Source organism: Mytilus trossulus, chromosome 7 (genome assembly GCF_036588685.1).
Source record: "Mytilus trossulus isolate FHL-02 chromosome 7, PNRI_Mtr1.1.1.hap1, whole genome shotgun sequence".
In the NCBI taxonomy this organism is placed as follows: Eukaryota; Metazoa; Mollusca; class Bivalvia; order Mytilida; family Mytilidae; genus Mytilus; species Mytilus trossulus.
Window position 1 is genome coordinate 23,021,967 of NC_086379.1, and position 11,991 is coordinate 23,033,957.

The window sequence follows — 11,991 nt, forward strand, 5'->3', positions numbered from 1 at the left end:
AAATGTCTTGTGCTATAATTTAGATCACTTTCTTAAAGTCTCTTATGCAATTTGCAGTGGTTCTTGACCAAATTCAATTTCTAACCTTATGTATGTTTGTACTTGTATGTCATTACTACATCTCTCAGAGAGATGTCATGTCCTATGCATGTTACTTTTTTTTCTGATTTAAGACACGGACATATGTAAACTATTCTTGCCCTTCCGCTTGTTCTCTAAGTAAAGCTAAAAAAAAAATGCCCAGTTAGGATATTAAAGTCTCAATATATCTGTACACTGAACTTTTCGAATACCTTTCTATACTACCATAGCATATTATTATCTTTTCATGAGTATCCATTTTATTTTATATTTGATTAAAAAATAAAATCACAAACATACTGATCTCCAAGGTAAATTCAAAACAGAAAGTCCTTAATCTATTACAAAATCAAAAACTCAAACTCAAACACATCAAACTAATAAATAACATCCGTCATATTCAGGTGGTACAGGCATTTTCTTTTGTAAAGCAATGTTTGGGTTGAGAGATGTAAAGAATTGTATTTGTTCTTGATGATATTGATGTGAAGCTAGGCCGTTGTCGCACAAACCGTTTTCAGTTCGTAAATAAATCACCAACGTTTCATCACTTATGTTGGTAGATTGAATCCCCGAGGGTATCATCAGATCACTTGTCTGTGCATTCTAGGGATTAAGATTAATATTTTTTTTATAACAAAATGTTGACTGCTGTACCCCTTTTTTTTTACATTTATAACTATCTTGTCTGTTTATTTTGTTCACTCATCGTGGTCAATATAATGGATTTTTTGGTGACTGATAAATAAGTGAGAGGTTTAGCTAGCTTTAAAACCAGGTTTTATCCACAATTTTCTGCATAAGAAAGTGCCTTTATCAAGTCAGAAATATGACAGTTGTTTTCCATCCACTTGACGTGTTTGACCTTTTGAATATAAACCTCCAACCTTCGGTAGACAGACACTCCCAGTCAATTAAGATTGGAGTCTTACCCTAGATCACCTGTCACATGGGAGCATCCAAATTACAAACTAGGTGTCGACAGGCTAGTGATACAGTAGTTCGACTACTAAGACTACTTGACCACTGAGTATAAACATGGAGCATAAGAACCATGGAGTAAAATAAGTGCATTTTGTTTTGAATGATGATGATGATGTGTTTTGGTAAAGACTACTACTTTTGTAAAATAAGAGACAATTAAAACTTTTTATCGCCAAATCCAGTGAACTATTTGTACAAAACAAATTACACAATGAATGATGACATACACTTCTAAAAATACATTGACATACCATCACATGTCAATGAAACACTAAATAAACTAGTCAGACAAAAAACGTTTTTCATACAAATGTCTCCACTGAAATAATTTTAGATTTATTTACTTTTATTGCGTTTCCCTATAAAACCCTTTCTTGCGGCAAACAATATTTATCTTTGCAACAATCAATAGCTTTAGAAGTCATCGGCAACTCGCTGACTACATTGTTTGGCTTTCTTCTCCTTTTTACAGCTGATTCGTGAACTCCCCGCCTCAGATACTTTGATGCTAATTGTAAAGTCGCAATACTTGCAAAAATCTCACCATCAGACGCGATCTCGGAAACTAACCCATTTCCCTTCATTGTTTCCACATGTGCAAGTAAGATGATTTTTATGTCTTTGTGATCTGTAGGGAACGTATCGATGATCGGATTTCCATGCAATGCAACCTTTTCCACAACGCGGAAGTATTTCTAAAAAAAATTGGGTCTGTATCCTATTCCTGGCATGATATATATAACCTATATAACAAACACTTTTTTTCAATAGTTTCCAAACAATGTAGAATGCACATGTATGAATTATAATTTCAAACGATTTGGGAGACCTGAGGTATTTCAATTGTATAAACCCTTAACATTCATACTATCATACTAAGTTATAAAAGGTACCAGAAGCCCTTTTTACAAAAAAATACTTAAGTGTAAAAATATTTAGCTGAATTGTTAAGGAATATTAGACTGACGATACATTTTACACTTAAGATGTTTTGTGAAAAGGGCTACAGACTTATAATCAAATACGCCAGACGCGCGTTTCGTATACATAATACACAAGTGACGCTCAGATTAAAATAGTTCGAAAGCTAAATAAGTACAAAGTTGAAGAGCATTGACGACCCAAAATTCCGAAGTGTTGTGGCATTACGATTAAGATTACCATAACACCATGCATACATTGATCCATTATCTTTATTTTCTAATCTAAAGTCTAACCAAAATTACATTTACAATGTTTTCCTATTTTTCCAGTAACAAATAAAGTCTTAACTGAATATAAAATACTTGATGTTCTTTTGAATATCATGATAACAGTACTTTTAGCTATTCTTCGTTCCAATGCGTCTGTTTTCTTAAATGCCTCTTGATTTTATACTTACCATACCACTCAGCGTAGATTAAAAGTAACGAAGATAAGAAAACATCCTCACCTCTGTTCCGATTAAATGTGGCCACGAAAACCATGCAACAGCCACTGATAAAATTAGAAATAATATCAAGGACAGGAAAACATAACAGATATGTTTAATAGTCGAAGCTGCATCATTCCTTTTCATTATGAAATACATATGCATTGATTCCCAGTGTTGAACACCTGTATAGAAGAGTATATTAGTTTAATCCTATGGATTTTAATCAAGGAGAAGGTATGATGATATGGGGCATATTTGTTTGGCACTTTGAATTCGAATACCAAAAAGTACCATTATAAATCTACCTAATATTACGCTTCAGGCACAAGTCTGTCAAACATCAGTATTTAAGGATGTTCGATTCTCTTGTTTTTGAATTTTTGCCAGATATTTGGAATTCTCTGGTTTCATCAATCCAGTGCCATTAAAAAGTTTCCCGCTCACCCCCATTTTTTTCTTTTCATAATTTTATTACATATAATTTATGAAGCCAAATTTGAAAATCATATAAAATACTTTTTATTTTTTCATGACGTTTATTTTTGAGGAAAAAGGGTGCCAATGGTAAATGAATGAAAAGTCAAGCGAAAATTATTTCCTTCAAATTATTCAATGACTCTGAATTTTGAAATACTACGGCTTTACGACCTCGGGAATAGATTACCTGTGCTGTATATGGCAAGACTTTTAGGATTTTTTGTCCTCAATGGTGTTCAACTTCGTACTTTAGTTGGCTTCTTTAAATTTTTGAATTCGAGCGTCACTGATGCGTCTTTTGTAGACGAAACGCGCGTCTGGCGTATATACAAAATTTGATCCTGGTATCTATGATGAGTTTAATTATATCTCGAAAACAATCTCACGAAGGCTCATTTTTGTCAGCTTATTTTAGTTTTTTTTATCTGTATACTATCAATTCATAACAGTTTTTTTTTAAAAGCTTGTTATTTTGATACATAATAGCGAACATCCTTACAACGAAATTTGTCTATTTATAGAACATTGAATTTCTTACAATTAGTGCAAAATATGCCAATAGATAAAATCATCATATATACCAGGATTGCAATTATATATTTGCACCAGACCGCGCGAAAGACTCACCAATTAGAGATCTTGTAAATAATATTCACATATGACCAACAGCTTAAACCAAAACTGTATTATGCTACAAAATGTATTCAACAAGAATATAAAGTGTGTGTAATATCTTTTTGGGTGAGGCTTTCTTTGGCTCATAACTATGTTGTCAAACTACTACCTATACCGTGCAAGATCCTCATTGGTAGTTAAGGTCGTTAAAAACCATCCTCATCATCAAATTACTATGCATTGAATTGACGTTTTAGGTTAAATACAATTTAGAATTCAATCTAATCTGTAACATAAGCGAAGAATTCATCAACTTACAAGAAATAATTTGAGTTTTCACGTTTCAATAATGTATTGTTTTTTTTTTCGTTAGGTTCTAGAATGTGTGTTATGTTTTAAAGATGTAGCGGTTATTTGAATATAATGCAAAGGAGAAGAAAATCAATAATTCCGGCCTATGATTATAATCGTAAACAATTTATAGTAAGCTTTCGATTTTGTGTATGTTTCTCTGTTGATGAATGTTCTTTAAAATACATAATTGATTATGCATAACGCTATCCTACATACATTTTTATCTTCAAAATAAGGCTTTAATTATTTTGAATGGTTAAATCAAATTACCTATTATGTTTGATGGCATTTGTGGAACAATCATATGTGACGAAGCTTGTATAAAAGAAATCGCATAACTCCAAATTAATGAATGCGTATAGAGAACATATGTTGGGTTGTACCATGGGTTGCCATTTGTGCGGTAACTGTAATACCATAGATTTCCCGCCATATTCAAACATCGAAGAACCACAAATGTTGCAACACCCCACGTCCAGCTTTTACGAAGAATTCCCATAACTATGTACGCTTATCTAAGAAACCAAATAAAAGAAGTACAAAGTTTACTGCAAATACGTTGCCATATCGGAGTTCCCCTAATGTTGGAACATTAAACTGCGCCAAGAACATCATTGAAAGCATAACATGTGTTGGTATAGTAAAACAAATGTACATATTTTGGGATAACACCCTGATGAAAAATATCAAAAGTATACATCTGATAAAGAAGATCGAAAAAATCCCATTCCACTCTTGGAACAACAAGCCAGTTATTCAAAAACTTCTCACAACAATTATCTCCAGGAATATTGGAACATCCGGGCTCTACATCCTGCGTAAGAGCATCGTATGAACTTGGGTCACGTTTGAATGCTTTCAGTGATTCGACAACTCTTTCAGACACAAGTTTCGCTGTAGTAATATGTTTCTGAAGATCTCTAAAATATATCCCAACAAGTTTCTTCCTAACACCATCATTCCAAAACTTAACAGAAAGAATGTAAAAATTGATCGTGTATATGCGCGTGTGGTTACCATCATTTTTCTCAATATTTGAACGTGAGTCATAGAAAGGTATTTGTATGTTGGGACGATCTCCGCTGCCTAAAGAGTGGTCATTTAAAGCATTCTGAATGTAAGAATGAATATAGGATTCTGTATTCTTAATGTCATGACCGGTTTCCAAATTCTCCTTTCCAACTTGAATTATCTGTGTATAAGTGTATAATTTTGCCAATTCGTTTTTTCATTAAGTCGTCATCATAATTGTTTGATGCCATCTTTAAAATCTTCTTTTGATGAACAAGTGCCTAAGACTGAAATAAAAAATATCAACGAAATATAAAAAAAAACATTTAAATTCAATTAAGCGCATATGTACAAATAAAAACTCGATTGAAAATTCATAAAAATAATAATAACAATAATAACAAAAATAATTATGATCATAATAAATAATGACAATAACAATAAAGTAGGAAATCGCAATTTCTAAGCTGTCTACGTAGTTTATCTTCAGGACGTCTAATCTGTTGGTACTGATTGAATGATTGATCGCAGTATCAACGCAACTTTCAAATATATGGTGCTATTTTGTGTCGGTCAGTTCATATTGAGCGAGGAAACTTAATTATAGTCAATAAAAAATTGGAGTCGAGTTCACCTTTCAAGTGTGGGAATCGAACTTACAACATCAGTATTGATAAGATAGTGATACTGTAGTTAACTCCTTAGACGACTCGAAAACTGAGGGCCCTGTGTCGACACCGAGGTTGTGAGTTCGAATTTCGTACGAAACAGGTGTTTGTTACTGCGATCTTAGCTGACGAGGATTGTCAGTGTCCCGTGGTCCAGCTGATCAGCAGTGCTGAAAATGACATTAAGCACCAGCAATATATAAATCATGAAAACGTTTAGAAAATTATTTACACATAAAGAAAGCAATAGAAGAGTTATTCGTCATCATAATATTTGCTTTTCGAATATGTATTTTATCTTTATGTTAGAAGGGAATATACTCTTCTTTTAATTAGGGATCTATAAAAAAAATCACAATGCCCACATCAGACGACATGATTATCTAAAATAAAATGAACTTCTTCCTTACATCAGTTTAAAGAGTCTCGAGGGAACAAAAAATTCAGCAAATATTTTAACATTTGGTTTTCATTACAAATGTTATTCATTACACTATGATTTCCACGATTAGTTGTTGCTTTATAATATGGTACAAACATTAACTAAAGAAATCAATTTATTTTGGCCCCAGATGACTTTAAAAATGTTTATATCATTGAAAAAGCCCCAAATTATCCCCTTTGATGCAAAAATGCAATTGTTTTGCATTAAAATTGAAATATCTTTTTAACTCATCGTTGACATATTATTTTATATTTTTTCAAATAAGCTGTACTTCAACTAAACAAGTGTAAACTAAGCGATTTCTGTAATTCAGTTCTTTTTTTTTATTTCGATATTACCTCTATTTCTCCTATTAGTTCAACAGAAAAAAGTACATTAACAATAAATGCATGCTTCTTTCGAAGGCAGATTGTGAGCTTAAATGAACAGTGACCCCATTTTTTTATCTTATTTTTCTGTTAAGTATATGATAAAGTTCATTTATAGAAAAAAATAGCGAAATCCTATATTTACCAAAAAAAAATTATACTCTCGAGTCCCTTTAAGTATAGATGTATATATCATTGATAAATTAACTCATCATAGATACCAGGAATAAAGTTGTATGTTTACGCCAGACGCGCGTTTCGTCTACAAAAGACTCATCAGTGAAGCTCGAATCAAAAATGTTTAAAAGGCCAAATAAAGTACGAAGTTGAAGAGCATTGAAATTTATCCTATATTACCATTAAAACTTACCCTTCGAAAACAGGAATCACATAACTATTGATCAAGCCACTATATGTTTCTATATATCCCGTACAAACTTCTGAGTATATGTATTGATAAGAACGCTTCATTGGTGCAGTACACGTTTTGTTTACTAGTAACATTTATATCTAATTTGTTGTGAAGCTTTATGGCTTAATTGTTCAGATGATGTATGAACGGACGATATAGTCTCCGTTACGGTTGTTTGATAATTTTTCTGTTATGAAAACAAAATCGTCTGTCTGTCTGTCTGTCTGTCTGTCTGTCTGTCTGTCTGTTTATGTACCACGAAAACGCAAGTACTCCTTATAATGATCAGCTGGTCGGCTATTGTTGACAAGTAACACAGTTTTATACTGATATTTCGATATGTGAATAAGATATTATCAATATAAATTCATAACACACTTAAATATACTTCGTTAATTGTGATTTTCGCCCTGGTTTAATACCTCAATAATACTATATTTTCAAATAGATCTGCACCTGATTTTACTTATCTATTTTTAAATAAGCTAAAATGCCAGGTCAAATTGCAAATGTTAATATGTTCTGAATAGCAATCTATGTATATTTCGAAGCTATCAATACTGTCCGATTCAAATAAAGGTAACAGTAATATACCGCTGTTCGAAATTCGTGAATCGATAGAGAAAAAACCAAATCCGGGTTACAAACTGAAACTGAGGGAAACGCATCAAATATAAGAGGAGAACAACGACACAACAGAAACACAACATGAAAATGTAACACACACAGAAACGAACTATAATACAACAATGGCCATTCCCTGACCTTGCACAAAACACCCCAAGAAAATATGGTGGGTGGAACCTGATTTTGTGGCTTGCCAAACCTCCCGCTCCCATGGCAATGTTAAATATAACATTAAAATGACAACATGGCATGACAGTACAAACAATACAAATAAATGGGAGAACAAATAGGATGGAGAAACACACGAATATTAGCCAACAAAAGGTACCAGGTACAAAATTTAATACGCCAGACGTGCGCTTCGTCCACACAAGACCAACCAGTGACGCTCAGATGAAAAAAAAGCCCGAACACGATAACAAGTACAAAACCGAAGAGCACTAGGACCAAAAGCTCCAAAAAGCAGTGCCCAACACGACCAGGCCCCCTGCCCGGGACAAGAACATCAAATAACTTACAAAATAAATAACATCGTTTATTCAAATTCAGATTGTAAGTATATTTTTTATGGGATATATATGACATACATATGAGTTATAAACATGCAGGCCAGGTTGTGACTAACCCAATACATTGGACATTGTTCCCCAAATGAGAGACTACTTTTCTGGTGTTAATTTATTTTTAAATACACGTTTTATACTTAATGTGGCACATATTCATGTCAAAGACAGCAATGTTTTCATAAGACTTAATAGTCCTAAGCTGATTTATTGAGAAGTTACAAGCCTTTCAAAAGTTTAAAAAAATGACAATTTTCCAAAAATAAAAATATGGACCTTTGGAAAAATAAAATAAAAAAATGAGTCGTGGAGTGTTTTGAAATGAGACAACTACCAACGTTCAAATGAAGTGGATGTAGGGAACTATAGGCAATCGTACGGGGTTCAACATGAGATAAACCTATACCACAAAGTCGACTATAAAAGGCCCGACATGAAAAATATGAAACAATTCAATTTACGAAAGAAAGAAAAAACAATGCCAGACATGAACCAACAAAAAAAAACCCTGAAGTACTAGTAAATGGTCTTGACTTGGGACAGGCACATACAAAATGCGGCGGGATTAAACATGTTTGTGAGCGGTCAACCCTTCCGTAACCTGGAATAGTGGTGTTATAGCACAACATAAAAACTCTCCAGGAGAGTTGTCTCATTGGCAATCATACCATATCTTCTTTTTTATATATAAAAATCAGCTGAAACTTTTAACGAGCTTAGACGATAGAAACAAATCAGAAACACATCTACAAATCACACTGATGTGTCAGGGTTTTTATACATCCCTCAAAACAGACACGATCTGACAGCATTAGTTTAAAGCTAATCACAACTAATAAGAACGCATGTATCTAAGACTAAATATTAAACAGTCCGCATCCAACATCTAATTGATTTAGTAAAAAGGCGTCATTTACAGACAGATAAAGCATGACCTTGCGCAATGCAAAATAAAAATACCAACATGATGGTACAATGATATTGAGTATGGTTTGAATTTTAAATACTGATAACAAAATCAATATCTACACCAATAAAAACAATATTCAAAGATTTAAAATATATATTGTTGAATTAGTAATCTTTTAGGAAACCTGTATTTAAAGGATTATATGTCATGTGATTCAGTATAAATAAACGTTTAAAATATATATATGATGGTCACGAGATCAAATATACTATAAATGATAACTTACAATGTAAGTGGTACTTGAAATACACTTATTTTATATAAATAAATATGAGTCCATTTCTTCGTCACCAGTAAATATTTACGCGCTTTGCGAAATCAGAAACAGGTCAGTTACTTTTTGTATATCCAGACTGTGCCATTGAGATTTCCCCCAACTATGTTTTTTAAATGTCGTGTAGTGCCATTTCTCATTCACATGTTTTATATGTACTTTGTATCGTTACGTTTGTATTGTCCGTGAATTTCAGTCAAACTCATAAATCGAAAATAAACTTACAACGCCATGGCTAAAAATGAAAAGGACAAACAGACAAACAATAGTACACAAGACACAACATAGAAAACTAAAAAATAAACAACACGAACCCCACCAAAAACTAGGGGTGATCTCAGGTGCTCTGGAAGGGTAAGCAGATCCTGCTCCACATGTGGCACCCATCGTGTTGCTTATGAGATAACAAATCCTGTAAACTTCATGTAGTTAAACAGTAGAAAACATGTCCACCCTATTTTAAGAGTATATGTTAAGTACATCTCGTCACGAGTTACAAACCCTCTCTATCTTATAAGGAAGCAAGTCATTTCGTAACTTTACCATTTCGTACCTCTGCCATTTCGTACCCACATCTGTCATTTCGTATCCAACATTTACCATTTCGTACCAACGATAATATCCATTTCGTACCCTATGGACCAAATGCATCTACTATTTCGTAATTAATACATGTTGTCTATTTCGTATCATATTTTTGTAAAGTTTTTTCATGATTTTAATGGGTTTTTTTTAAATATAACATAAATAAAATTATGCATCTAGACGTAGACATTTTATAAACACTGATGATTATAAGCAGCACTGAAAAAAACCCCACTCTAATAGTTATAATTACAATTTGTTTGTTTGCGGGAATTATATTTAATTAATCTTTAAACTTTAAAAATATAAGGGTAATTAACCAACAAATAAATTAGTATCGGCAACTGTTATAGCTACTATAAAAGGTTCAAATTTACGAAATAATAAACATACAAACCTTCCACGAGGTACGAAATGGTATACTTATAAATCTTCCATGAGGTACGAAATGATCCACATACAAATCTTCCATGAGATACGAAATGGTATACTTATAAATTCTCCATGAGGTACGAAATGATAAACTTATATAAATCTTCCATGAGGTACGAAATGGCATACATATAAGTTTTCCATAAGGTACGAAATGGTATACATGTTAATATTCCATGAGGTTCGAAATGTTCAGGGTACGAAATGGTTTTTGCCAGGGTACGAAATGGCTAGGGTACGAAATGACTATAATTCTCTCATAAAACTTGTTTTACTCCGCCCGCATGTTTGTGTCTGTTCCAAGGCAGGAACTATTTGGCTTTTGTTATTAGTCTTAAGCTTGTTTTTTTTTTTTGGTTCATAGATATGTTTCGGAGTTTAGTTATTAGTGTGGCGTCCGTTTCGCTTATTCGCTTATCTAGTATACATTATTGTTTAGGGGCCAGTTGAAACCCGACTCCGAGTGTTTGATTATTTCGCTGTGATGAAGACTCATTAATAGTCTTGGCCTGCTTTCGGTCTTTGGTTTTGTATTTGCTCTTTGACACATTCCTCGTTTCCATTATTATGCAATCTTAAAATAACTTAATTGATAAGCTTATGAGTCTCTACTTTCTGATCAATGAGAAAAAGTGAAAATCCGATGTAAAAATGAAAATGCAGTTGAACCCAATTTATTTTAGAGAGGGGAATAATATGTATATCTCGAAGCTACCAATACTGTCTTATACAAACAGTCAACGAAAAAATACCTTGTCTTTCTAAACTCAGATTGCAATTTGTAAGTTATACAGTATAGATATAAATCAACTGTTATGCATTTTGCACTACAAAATCTCAAAAAAAAAGAATCATCATGTCAATAGCTTTTTTAGCTTAACGAATGTATGAATAAAGACCGTTGTTATATCTTATGAGATAAATGCAGAGAGAAAATAACAGCGTATCATTTATATTAGAGTACTTATTCAATGGAAAAAAAAAGTATACTGCAAACCAACTTATTTTCGCGAAAAATTAATGTAAGGGACTTCTGTCCGCAGTGAAAGAGGGTCTTCAGAAATACTGTGAAACTGTTTACTCGGTAGTGGTATTAACCATATGTGGATTCTTAAAAATTCTAATTAAATTAATTCTAGATAATCTTAAATCTCGGTCTTTTTTCTGAAATTAGTTCTATCAAAACTTTTGATTTTTCAACCCTGTGTACTACCATTCCCAATGTGAAACTGACAAATTGCCTGAAAGAATTAATCCATGATGCCTTTAAATATAAAAATGGTAGCATACGCTATAAATTAATTACTTTCGGATATCATAATGCGGAGTTCACACATTGCCGATAATTGCTCCCGTTTGAGATCAGACAGCGATACGACACGAAAAGTGAAAAAGTCGGATTACTATCCTCAATTATCTGGAATGTCCTATCATTGTCTGATCGCAGTCGTTTAAGTTCGTAACAGATTCCTACGGGTCGGGAAGGGTCCGAATAGTTCGGCGAAGCACCCCGACAGTTAGGTGCGTCCCGTAACATTCGGGGAAACTCAGCCGATTTAGTATAGTCGGATTACAATCGTGCCTATGTCGTGACAGATTCTGCTGTATCGGATCACAATCCTAACAATGTTCTGTGTATTCTGGACGGTGTCCTGTGGAACGGGAATGATCTGGAGAAATTTTTCATTGCTGTTTTTCTGCATCCAGATCT